Raw genomic sequence first — 13,692 nt, 5'->3', positions numbered from 1 at the left:
TTTTGGCTGCAGAGACCTGCAGATTTGATTTAGTTTACATTTCCATCAAAAGTGAACAAGATACTAGAAGCACAGATAAGTCTTGGCCTTCAGAATTGACAATATGATAAACAGCAAAATGTAACATGCTAAGATTCACAAACAGAGGAATCTTTACCCTAAATTTACTAGTTGGTCAAGAATGAGACAAGAGAAAAGAGTGGCCCGTCTTTGCTCTCTCCTGAGACTGAAATAGGGGCTTCATTCCCACTAAGGCAATATAAGGAAAAGGCTACTCTCCAACAACAATGTCTGGCCATTATGTATGTTTATTGGCAAAATTAGGGTCATACAATTTCAGGGTTGTGGGAAGAAGCACTTTCTTTACTCTTAGCAGACTCTTCTCAAAAGTCCAATTTGATCTGGAGTTATTCCAAAGCAGTTTTTGGATTATGTAAGCTTCCTGGGGCATTAAATTATGCCATCATAAAGGGATTGAGTTGCCATTGCCTACCCTGCTGATGAAGATAGGGAGAGAGACTTCCTGAGAGTAACAGGACAAATGATGCTTGTCGTTACCTCAACCGCATGTTGCCAATGAAGATGGGTGGTTTTTCCTTCCTCAAAAAAAGCACATATTTAATCTCCTCCTTATTGTAAAAATATTTCACTTTATGCTGTCCCAGTACAGTTTTATTTAGTTGCAGAGCCTGATGTGTTGCACCCTGAGGAGGGAAATAATGAACAAATTCTCTCTTCTTAAATATATATGCACATAACCCTGTTAGAAATGACTTAGACCATGTCCATTTGTTTGCTGTAATGAGGCACCAATATTTACTTTGCTAGGAACTCAAGCCTGAAGTACCACTGGGGGTTGGTAACACTATTCTGTAATGTGGACTGTAAAATAAAAGTGAAAAATCTATTTAATATATCTAGACCAGCAATCTAATATGTGTATTACTTTTGAAGACCCTAAAGTATGAGCACCAAAACCTAATATTAAATTGTTTTTAAAATTTTTAATGGTTTTACTTTTCACCAAGGAGGTTAAAAATGTGTTGCTGTATATATTGGGGAAAGATTGAACATTTACAAAGAGAGTAAGTACAAACAAGGATATCACATTTGCCAGCTTCTCCTGTTTCTTTCCAGTTTGCCTTTGGATTCCTAAATAGTTAATGCTGCGTGTTAACATAATTTCCCACCACGTAGAAACAACATATACTCAGAAATCCCACATTTTCATTAAGAGACTCTTATGAAGAGATCTTGTCAGAATAATCTTTTTTACTTATGTCGGCTGCCTGTTCTGACTATGGATTAATTACAGATAAAATGATTTGGAGGATTAGCCAGAGGACTATTTCTCATCTTTGTTGGCATTGTTGTTTCTTTTCTACTCTATATTAATAGCAAATGCACTGAATATAAAAGAATAATATTAAGTACTATCCATTAGGTGCTCTCTATTTTTGTGTATTCCTACGAATTCTTACCACTTATCAGAGTAAGATGGCATTTTGCTCCACGATAAGCATTCTTTTGCAAAGGAATTTCTATCAAGAAAATGAAAACCAAATGAGAGCAACAAGATAAAGGCTCTTCCTTATGGATTAATTACTTCCAAACAGACATAAATGAAAACCACTCTGACAACCAATTAAAGCATTAAAACACACCAGTTGTGTTTTATCCTATTAGATTAGAAGCCACTTAGAAGAGGTGTTACAGAAAAGTACTAATGAGTCTGAGGAAGCCTGGTGAATTTTTAATAGCAAGTTAGTGTTTGACCCTTAATCCCTGGAACTTTTGACAAGGTAAACCATAGGCCAAGGTATGGGTTGGCTTCTACCCCTGGGTTTCTGAAATTCCTTCCTCTTATCATCAGCTTTGTCAGCATTTTTTGGCACATGGATCAGAATAAAGCAAATCTAAAAAGGGACTCCATAAAAAAGCCAGATAAGAATAGTACACTCTGAGACTTCTAACCGTGTTTTATACTTTTGAATTCTGAAACATGGCTAAATATGTTTTCACATACATACATACACACACGAAATATACCATTGCCAGGTGTAGGGAGGCATAGACATTCTTAGAGTTGGAATAGCAGTTCAGTTTCATGGAGTCAGTTATTACAGCATCAATTTTGTTGTGGCAGGAAGAAAGATAACAATCTTTAGTGTCACTTAGCAATAGGCAGCAAAACTATGAGCGTAATTATTTGAAAACCTTGCCTAATTTTTCCATAGCTTCCCAGATGAACTTTTCAGTAAGATGAACTTAATTAATGGGTTATGCCTCCTTAATGATTTTTAGCCATCTCAGACAAAAAGAAAAACAAACAAACTGTTTTGGTTTCATCTCTTGACCCTCGAGAGATTTCAAGAACAACAATTATTCTTACAGCTGGATGACTAAGGGCAAATCTTCCTAGATGAAACAGGCTGGTCCTCATGGCCTCTGAGACTTAAAACTCCCTACCATTATTCTCATCATTTTGCAAGTGGTTTTTGTTTGTCTAGTTTTGAGAAGTGACTTTAGAGTTACAGTTCTGGAATTTTTGCATTGTACTTGATTCTCTTTTAATATACTTATCTTTCTTATTCAAACTCAGCTTTACAAATTGCAAGGACTCACAAAAACCTGCAAAAAGTTCCATGTTAATGACAAGTAATGTGAAAATGTCTCCAATTCACACTATATTCAGTAATCAATGATTTTTTCAAAAGTATTTATCAGCTGTATGGCTGTCTTTTTGATTGCATGTGAATTTTATAATACAGAAATATAAATATGCTATGAGTCTCACTCATGTGTTGTTATATCTGCTATCTAATCTTGAATTTTAAAAAATGATGACACTTTTTTCAGGAAATAAACAGGCCTTTTGTGTTATTTTACAAAGTTTTTTTCTGCCTAAAGTTTGATTGGTTTTTCAAATAAAGTCATAATGTTGTCTTAAGGTTTTATTAGCTGATTTGAAAATAACAGAAAATGCATCTGGTCAGTTTTAACCAAAGGACATTTTTTGAAAGGCACTCAGACATCACAGAATTGGTGGGAGATCAGAGGGCAAGGCTGAGAAGGCATAAAGAAGCAAACTATGAAAGAAAGCAGTGGTCATTTTGAATACATTAAAATTATAAGGTTCTGATAAAAAAGTTACTTTTAACAGAGTAGAAGAAAACAGCTCAGAGACAGAAGCAACTATATATAATGATCAAAATTGATAATAAATTATTTAAATTATATTAAGAATTTTAAAAGTCAGTATATAAAGTATAAAACTCCTTTTTTTCATTTTTTAAAATTTAATTTTATTGGAGTATAGTTGATTTACAATGTTATATTAGTTTCAGTTGTACAATAAAACTCTTAATATAGGAGTTCCCATCGTGGCTCAGTGGTTAATGAATCTGACTAGGAACCATGAGGTTGCGGGTTTGATCCCCAGCCTTGCTCGGTGGGTTAAGGATCCGGCATTGCCGTGAGCTGTGGCGTAGGTCGCAGACGTGGCTCGGATCCCGCATTGCTGTGGCTGTGGTGTAGGCTGGCGGCTACAGCTCTGATTAGAGCCCTAGCCTGGGAACCTCCACATGCTGCGGGAACGGCCCTAGAAAAGGCAAAAAGACATGAACGACAACAACAACAACAACAAACTCTCAATATAAAAGTATTTAAAGGAAACAAGCAGGCAAGGCACAGAATAAATTTAAATTTCTCATAAAAATAAGATGCTCCACCCCACTGGAATTGAAAATAAAATTAAAATGATGTTTCGATTCACATCCATTAACCTGATCAAGATTAAAAAGGCTGAAGATGCTAAGTGCTGATGAGGGTCTGGTGTAATGGTACAGTTTGTACACTCCTGGTGGTATTATAAATTTGTTCACCAGCTTTGTACAGTGACTTTCAATATCTGATAAAGCTGAAGAAACTTTCCACCTCTAGGTATGTACTTTACAGCAACTCTTATAAATGTTTATATGGAGATAAATATAATAATGCTTACGGTAGCTTTTTATGTAAGAGCAGTAGAACTGAAAAACATTAGTGTCCATAAACAGGAGAATAGATAAATACTTTTGGTATGTTCATATAGTGGAAGATAAGATTATCAAAGGGAGAAAACAGAACTAGAGTTACCTAAATGAATATAATGTGGATAAATTCCCAAAATATTATGTTGAGTAGAATAAGTTGGCAGAATAATGTGTGGCATTTGAGCCATAGACAAAAGCCAAAGCGCAATGTCTTTTTTCTTTTTGGGAAACTTCAACCCTGCTTTTAAAACATTCCAGTGGATTTAATTCAGGCCCACCCAGTTATTCTGGTCAGTCTCCCTTGATTCTAAAGTCAACTAATTAGGGACTCCAATTAAATCTGCAAAATCCATTCACAGCACACCCAGATAAACATTCCATTAAGTCACTGGGAATTATATCCTAGCCAAGTTGACATCTCAAAAAATTTATCACAATAAGATTAATAAAGTATTTAAAACTTCTGTGAGACAGATTGGGAAGCTAGAACTTTCTGCATTATCCCTGGGCAATTTAAGGACACAAACACATGGTGGATTGGGAGCGGGTCCCTGATACTGTTCGCATCTAGCGAGGATTCAGAAAATCCAGTGAGGATTCAGAAAAGAACTATTAAATGAATAAATTAATATATCTGGGTGACTCTTGGGGGTCAGCTATAATATTGTGCATAGATGTATTTATGAAGTTGTTACTGGGGAGAACATCAGGTAAAGAATTGTTTTAGGTTTAGGTATTGTTTTCCTCAGGCCTCAGTCTTGGTGTGTCAAGAACAAGGCTTTCACAACAACTCCAAAACATTTCCTTTTTTATCTTTTAATACTATTGCATAAGAGGAGTTCCTCCAGCCATTTTCTGTATCATACCAATATCTTATTAGATGTTAATAGGTATCCTGTGAAAAGCAGGTTCCAAGGTGAAACAAATTTGAACACTAACCAGGGTAAGCCAGATAATAACCAGTAAATCTTAGTAGCTTGAAACAACTAAGATTTATGTCTCAGTTACAAATGTTCATTGTGGGTTAGCTATAGCCTCTGGTCTGTGTCAGTTATTATCTCTACTCAGAGCCAGTAGGTCAGAGAAGCCACTGTATGGAATTGTGTATGTGAAATGTGTCACTTCTAGAAGAGACGTTTAGAGCCCAAGGATGCTCTCTGTTATTTTCTACCTCTGTCATAATGACATACACAAGGGGCAACACCATAGTTGCCTCATGACCAGTGCTTGTATTGACTGAATGCTACATGTTACAATTGGTCAATATGTATAAAGTACCACCAACTACATCATTATAGGACTATTGGTTTTATTCTGTAGATTTTAATGATCTTTTCTTACTATGAATCATTGGCTAAGAGTTTGGTTACAGAGTAGATAGATAGTAAAACTTAGTTTTAAAAATATTCTTGGAAGTATTGTTAATTTATGTAATTTAATTGATAGCTTCAAGATTTGTAATTATTTCTAAGGACTCAAATGTACACTGACATTATGAGTTATCTTAAGGAATGCTGCTATAGAGAATGATTCCTATAATTATTTTTGGGTGAAGACTTTTTTGTACTGGAATAAATAAATAATGTCTACTTATTTAGAGTTTACAATTTTGCTTATTTTATATGAAGGTAAATTAAAATTTCATAATACTGTTATATCATTTCTAAATAAACAAAACATGTTTCTTCCATCTCCTCAAAATAGGAAGCCTGTACAACTAAAATAAGTTCTTATAAAAAAGAAGATGCATTTTTATTAAATGTCAGTCAGATTTCTCATAGAATTTATATTTCTGAACCGAGATTAACTTTTATGGAATTGAATAAAATTGAGTAATTTGCATAATAATAGATTTCCCAGTGTTTCTAAAAGACAATATTCATATGTATTATACTCTTCACTTCAAAGTATGATATTCCTTTGAGATTTGGGGACTTAAGAAATTCTTTGCAAAAAGAGAAAATGGCATGTTGACAATCTGCAATTCAGTAAATCCATACGTGTCTCCAATTTATAGTTTGTAAAACTTAAATACTATTATCATTTTTTGTTGTCTTCAATAAAAATGTAGGAAAAGTTTTTTAAAAATTCTCTGCAAAAAGAATTGGGACAAGTATCCTATTCTTTATCCATAATCAATGTTTAACTTAAACTTGCTAAAGAAGGGATACTTCAAAGGATCTGGCTTTCTGACAGTCTTTAGCATCAACTGAAAACAAAATAATTGCTTAATTGTTTACAGAAATACACAGTTTTTGTTATGGTTTCCACTTTTAAAGAGTTAGTAGATAATATTGTGTTACATAAACACATGGAAGAATTTCAGATGCCCGAATATATATTAACCAAAATAATACTGGTACATTTATCTCTCAGGTAAAATAAGCTTATGAAGCATAGTCCTTTTGGAGCTTCTGGATAATCTGTGAATATTAAATGCTCACCTTCCAGTCAAGCATGTTATGCTGTATTACTTTTCTGGATATATATATATATACACACACACACACATATATATATATGTATCTCACAGTGTATTTTTAATTTTTATCGCAATATTGTTTTAGTTTCAGGTGTACTGAAAAGTGATTCCATCATATATGTTTTTCAGATTATTTTCCATAATAGGTTATTGAAAGATAACCTGTAATATAGTAGTTATCTGTGATACAGAGTAGGTCCTTATTGTTTATATATTTTATACATAGTGGTGTGTATCTGTTAATCCCAGCTCCTAATGGGATTTAAATGTAAATTCCTGCTGAAGTGAAAATATTTCACTTCCAATGTAAATCCCAGATTAGTTTAAAATCTAATATGCTAGTAGGAAATAGTAAAATACTCATACTTACTTTAGACATCGAATAAGGAATTTATATACTTAAGTTAAATTTTGATTTTGAAAAAGGATGTCTCATATTTTCTCATTACCAAATACTTTTTAAAAGACTAGTTCTAGGATTGATGTGATTTGAGGGTTTTAGTGATAGATTCTGGGCTTGATACCAAAGCACTGCTCAGTATGGGTCGTCCAAAGACATTGGAATTCTCTGCTTGTTCCCTCCTTAGCGCTGAATCTCAGAGAGGAGAAGTTAAAATGCAAGTATGTTATCCGACGTGGTGATGGATGTTAAGAGTGAGCAGAATTAAAGATATTAGAATGTTATCATAATTTTGCAAGACAAATATGAACAAAGAATATACTTGTTTATACAAAGAGGATTTTCTATGTGGACATTAATTGTAATAAAACCTAAGTCCAAAGGGAAATGAACTTTAATCTTTTTTGGTTTTCAGAATGTTTTGAGAATTTGAGAAAGAGCTATTGCAGTGCTTGCTTTAGCAGCACACATACTAAATTTGGAACGATACAGAGACGATGAGCATGGCCCCTGCCCAAGAATGACTTGCAAATTCATGAAGCATTCCATATTTTTATGTGGAAGTCTACTTAATGTTCTCTAATAACCTATATGGGAAAAAAAGAATAAATATATGTTGGTGTATCTGTGATTAACTTTTCTGTAAATCAACTATAACGCAATACAATATTTTTTGTCTTTTTTTTTTTTTAAGCACCTGCAGCATATGGAAGTTCACAGGCTAGGGGTCAAATCGGAGCTATAGCTGCTGGCCTACAACACAGCCACAGCAACAGGGGATCCAAGCTGTGTATGCAACCTAACACCACAGCTCACAGCAATGCTGGATCCTTAACCCACTGAGTGAGGCCAGGGATTGAACCAGAATCCTCATGGATACTAGTTGGGTTCATTACTGCTGAGCCACGATGGGAACTCCCATTTTTTTTTTTAAAGTAAAAAGAAAAAAAAGCTATTGAACATTGTTACATAAAAACAAGAAATATCAAAATTATATTTTGCAAATTAACTTTAGGGGGTTCTTTAAAAAAATTCTTGATTGAGTAAAGGTGAGATAAGGTAGGACAATAGAGGGGAATAAAGGGTGATTTCAAGATTTATGGCCTCAGGTACCTGGAAGAATAAAGTTGCCATCAACTGATATAGGAAGATTTTGAGATAGAAGCTCGTAAAACCCCAGCTGTCCATTATTCCCAATAACATGATATAGAGTATTCAGTGATATAAGACATGAATTTGCCTCTTTGATCTACTAGGTAGTGGTGATTTGAACCAAACATTGAACTCCTCTCTCCTCCCCTTTTAAGTGAAAGAACGTCTATTCTGTTTACCTTGTGTTATTATTATTATTATTTTTTTTGGTGAAGAACAACAGATAGTAAATGTGAATAAGTTTTAGTGTGTTGTATTAGAAAATTTTAAGATACCATAACAGATTTACCTAATAGATCCAAATTAGGAGTCTTTAACTTAATTGTAGAAATGCACTAAATATAATGGTGCTGTTTGTTTTATACCTAATAGGTGCCAGACATTGTATAAAGTGATTTGAATGTACTATTTCTAATTCTTTTTTTTAAAATGGATGTATTTAATTATATACAAATTCTATCACAACAGCATAATGTTCTTTTTTAAAGTTTTTATTAGAGTATAGTTGATTTACAGTGTTGTGTCAATTTCTGCTATACAGCATAGTGACTGAGTCATATATGTGTGTGTGTGGGCGTTCTTCTTCTCAAACTAGCTTCCATCATGGTGCATCCCACAGGACTGGATATAGTTCAGAAAGAGAAAGACAAATACCATATGATATCACTTATATGTGGAATCTAAAATATTTCTAATTCTTATAGTAACTTTACAGATGTAGAAATGAGGTTCGGAGAATTTAGGAAAATTCACAAGTTTGTGAGAATAATACATAGTATAACCATTATTTTAATTTGGGCTCTGTCCCATACAATGTACAGCCTCCCTAGCAGATGGAAAATCACCAACTGGAACTGACAAACTGTGGTCCTGTTTTATTTTTAAAAATTCTACAAATAGTATTACTTTGATAAGAGAACAGAAGTAGCTAGGCTGAGGGTAAATGACCCAGAAGATGCAGAGCAAAAACTTAAATCATAAAACAAGGCAAATTTTAATGTTTTAGGTTTAGGAACACTGAGAAAGGGGCAGCTGAGATTAGCAAGACAATTTCATACATATATATTGGAATTACTTTTTCTGTTAATAAATGGACTTCCATGTGACCTAGGGCTTTTCCTAAAATGTAAAGACCCTATAATCCTATCAGATTCATTCAGTGAAATACTATTACGCACTTCTTTAGGATATCTTCTACTAAAGCTAATGTTGCTTGCAAAAGACTTTTTTATTAATTTGATGGACTGTCAGACAAAGGTAGGCTATATAATTTTTTATAATGGCAAAGGGGGAAATTAGATCACTTTAAGAGTTTTTATTAGCATGAATTTCATTTAATATCTGAGTTTAATCTATTTTATTTTCATTTTGTAATTTGTTCCTTTATAATATTACCTACTACTCTTTCCCTTTCCTCTTGACAAGATAAAAAATGCCTTTATTTTTGTATAGGAGAGCTACAGGAAATATTCTGCCTTTTTAATAATACACACAATTTATAAATGTCCCTCCTTTGGCCTATTAATTATTTTCAGTGTATAAGGTGAAGTTGGGTCTTAAAAATATTACTTTGATGTGATATGTTGATGTTTTTGTTATTTAGCAAAACATAATTAACTAAATTATTATATCTTTATCTTATCTCTATAATACAGTTCTAAGTATTGCTTTCTTTTTTTAAATAATGCTCATCTTAAATAATTTTATTTTTCCTTTTATCCTCCTACAGACTTATTAAAAGTCAAATGTCTTCTACTTTTTATTAGAGGAAAAGAAAATTATTTAACATATTTCTTTGAAGTACTATGGGTTATGTGTGAAGCTAATGCATCATACTCCTACTTATATGTACTCTTCCTCATTGGCCTTCACCCAGGGAGCCAGAAACAGTTACTGCTAGAATAACCTTAAAGGTAAGGACACAGATATGAATATTCAATGCATGATGAATTAGTTGTGGTATTATAAAGAATCCCCTCCTCATGTCTTTAGTTTAATTATTCTTCTTCATTATGTGGTCATAGTTATTGTTACTAGTATTATTAATTTCATAAAAATGAGTATTAAAATTTCCAAATTCATTGGCTTATTTCATCTTTGTGACAACACATTGGTATTGGCACAGAAGATACAATTACCCCAACTTATTGATGGTAAGCTGAAGCCAAAAAATTCATCCAGCCTAATTTCAAATGACCATTATTTAGCCTTTGGCTTTTGCATCACGGTCTTCTGGATCATCCATTGCATTCTTAGGGAAGTGATCTCCTACAGCACCAAATCTTTCGTACCCCTCTGTGCCTTATTGGACATCAACAAACAATGCTCACTGAGTGTCATCCCTGCTTAGTGTGTCACATTGAGTGGTTCCATCCTTGTCTCTGTGATTGGAAGAGGTTCCCGCAGCCATCTGTAGCATCTCCACACAGCCATGGGAACTCGAGTCCAGTCTGCAGTCTTGTCTCTGAATTTTGATGGCTTCTTCCCATGTATCCTAAGGGTTACTTTTGTCTTTGGTATTTGTGATTAAGTTAATCCTGTGGAAATTGAATCCTATCTAAGAGATGAAACTCAAGGATAACTGTGGAACTAGAGTTTCTGCAAGTTCATTTTCATTATTGATATATTTAATTTTGGCAAATGAACCAGAGCAAATTTGATGGAAAAACTATGTTTATTTTATATATATATTACATTAAATCATATTCTTAAGAGTTTATGTCCAGAAAAAGTTGAGCATATTAGTATGATAAACTATTTCTGGATTTATATTACATTAATATAAATATTATGCACTTCTTTAGGATTATTTATTAATTTGCTACTTACTAATTTGTATTTGCTGGGTATATTCCCTGTGCTATATATAGGTCAGAAAGAGAAAGATAAATACCATATGATATCATTTATATGTGGAACCTAAAATATTTCTAATTCTTATAGAAATATGCTACTTATTAATTTGTATTTTTTCTCTGCTAGATCTTGGAAGCAGATATTCATTGATTGATAGGAAAGTTTTTAAATAAGATTTAGGGGATAAATGATTGATGGGATTAATTGAAAGATTTATATTCCTTAAATTTCTTTTTTTCAAGAAAATTCAAATGATTGTCATTATTCAACTTTAGAAGTAGAGAACATTGGTCCATCTTGTAGAACTCTGAAGTAGTGTAGTTTAAAGGTCTTAAGTAATTTAAACTTTCTTGGCTACTTAAAAAGCTAACAATAACATTTTCTTGTACACAATGGATATGAGGTTAGGTGGTACAAAAAAAGACTAAAACCTCTGACATTTTTTTTTTTTTGGTTTGTATTCTTTTCATTTTTTTTATTACTAATTTTGAAAATAAAGTTTAAATGTAAACTCAACAAATTTATGTATTATATTATATTACATTATATCTCTCACTTCATTCAATTCATTAGCAGAGAATGTTTCTGTCTTCCAATAGCCTCTCCCTTGAAGCATCCTTCCTGATTATGCTTACTCTGCCCTGATACCTAAGCCACAGCCTGGTCTTTGTCCTTCAGCCACAGCGGCATGAGGAACAGATGGCTCCCTCCTTCTTTTTTCACTCTGCCCCAGCCACACTGCCTTCTTGTTTTCTGTGCATATGTCAGACACATTCCTTCAGCAGTGGCTTTGCATGGGCTAAAGCAACCTAGAAATGCTTCTCCCAGGAAGCCATCTTCCCTTCTTCTTCAGCTACATCAGTGTTTTGATCAAGTGTCACCTCAGTGTGGTCTTCCAAACCATTCTCACCTCTGGTACTTCCTCCCTCTCTTTCCTCCATATTTTTCATCATATTTACAACCTATAATATACAATAATATAGATTGATACATTTTATTTATTGCTATATGAATCTGCTTGCAGATTATATAAGCAAAATATATCATTAGATATTATGAAAAATGAAGAAAGGGTGAAAAATGGAGTACAGCCATCCCTCTGTGTTGTGGGAGGTTGGCTCCAGGACCCCTGACAGATGACAAAATCCACGGATGCTCAAGTCCCTTAAATAATTGGTATAGTATTGCATATATCAAATCTTACATTTTCCCATATACTTTAAATCATCTCTAGATTACTTTTTTTTTGTATTTTTAGGGCTGCACCTGTGGTATATGGAGGTTCCCAGGCTAGGGGTCAAATCAGAGCTGTAGCTTCCAGCCTACATGACAGCCACAGCAAGGCAGGATCTGAGCCACATCTGTGACCTATACCACAGTTTACGGATAATGCCGGCTCCTTAACCCACTAAGCAAGGCCAGGGATAGAACCTGTGTTCTCATGGATACTAGTCAGATTTGGTTCAGCTGAGCCACACCAGGCACTCCATCTCTAGATTACTTATAACACCTAATACAATGTAAATATTATGTAAATAGTTGCCAGTGTGTGGAAAATTCAAGTTTTGCATTTTGAAACTTTCTGGAAATTAAAAAAAAATGTATTATTTTCGATCTGAGGTTGATTGTATCCACGGATGTGGAACTCTGGATATGGAGGGTCACTGTATTATCTTTTGACTCAATGAGAACTGAATACTTTGTTCAGAAAATAGAAATGACCATGTATTTGTTATTTATTCCTAATTGTATTAGGGCAAGAAGATATAAAGGTAACTTCCTTGCTGTCTAGAACAGTGTTTGTCAAGATGTAGTTCCATGGCAGGGAATAAACTAGTCTTCTAAACATGAATCAATGAAATTAATAACTCCTGAACATGTCAGGATGTTGATTTAAATTCATTTGATATTTTATATACTATACCTTATAAAAAGGAAAATAGAAAAATAATGAACAAAGGTTAATATACTGCTTACCAAAATAGTAGCATATCTTTAAAAAAAGAAAAAAAAACAGGTAAGGGAATATTTGAGAAACTGGAGTGCACTGAAAACAGCAAGCCCAGATGGTACACACAATAGGGTACTAAAGAGAACCATCTTGCGAACTTACTGTAAGTAAGCCACTCCTTCAGTAATAAATCATAGATATCTGAGCACGAGGACTCCAGTCCACTTCATGGAAGAATAAGCATCATACAGCCCATCCAAATAGAAAGAAAAATGACAACGGACTTTGTAAGAGCACTGAGTTTACAATGAAAAATATTTTGTACAAACACACAGAATGCAAATATATAGTAAATCAATACATGGATGCATTAGAAAAATAGTCATGTGGAGTTTACACTTGTTTTTCTCAAAATGAAATAATCAACTGTTTGATACTATAAATTTGGTTAGATTTATAGTCTATGCAATTATAAAAAAGCAGCAAAGTTAAGTTTCTCTATTTACTCAATTGGAATTTGAAACAACACATTTTGGCAAACATCTGGGAAAGTAGTTAAATATTACTTGAAAAAAGTTTTCAGTAGCTGGAAAATGGGCCAACAGTATTGGCTAATACCAATAGCAATATATTTAATGTGCTTTACTGATATGTAATTTTATATAAAAAATAGGTACTTACTCCACAAAGAGAAGACACATCTGTTTGGAAAAATAACATAGCTAGATATTTTTTGACAGCATGTTGTAGCGGAAGTTGCATTTTTTTAAAAAAAATTGTTGTAAGTAGATTGCAATCCCCTCTCTTTCCTCCTTAT

General features: G+C 33.5%; 1 protein-coding gene and 1 non-coding gene across 2 annotated transcripts in view; both read left to right on the top strand.

Annotated features, from left to right (window-relative positions):
- The window catches only part of LOC146402748 (uncharacterized), a 432,710-nt gene that overhangs the window by 341,560 nt on the left and 77,458 nt on the right, over nt 1-13,692 (top strand). The gene's annotated exons all lie outside the window — the stretch shown is intronic.
- LOC146402749 (U6 spliceosomal RNA) lies at nt 7,365-7,471 on the top strand. Its single transcript, XR_014808773.1, has one exon. It is a non-coding gene; the product is annotated as a U6 spliceosomal RNA (small nuclear RNA).

This window comes from Sus scrofa, chromosome 6, assembly GCF_054392235.1.
Source record: "Sus scrofa isolate SSC_HxYL_T2T_F1_AM1 chromosome 6, Sscrofa_HxYL_maternal_Yorkshire_Landrace_v2.0, whole genome shotgun sequence".
Classification (NCBI taxonomy): Eukaryota; Metazoa; Chordata; class Mammalia; order Artiodactyla; family Suidae; genus Sus; species Sus scrofa.
This window is presented reverse-complemented; position numbering and strand designations above follow the sequence as displayed.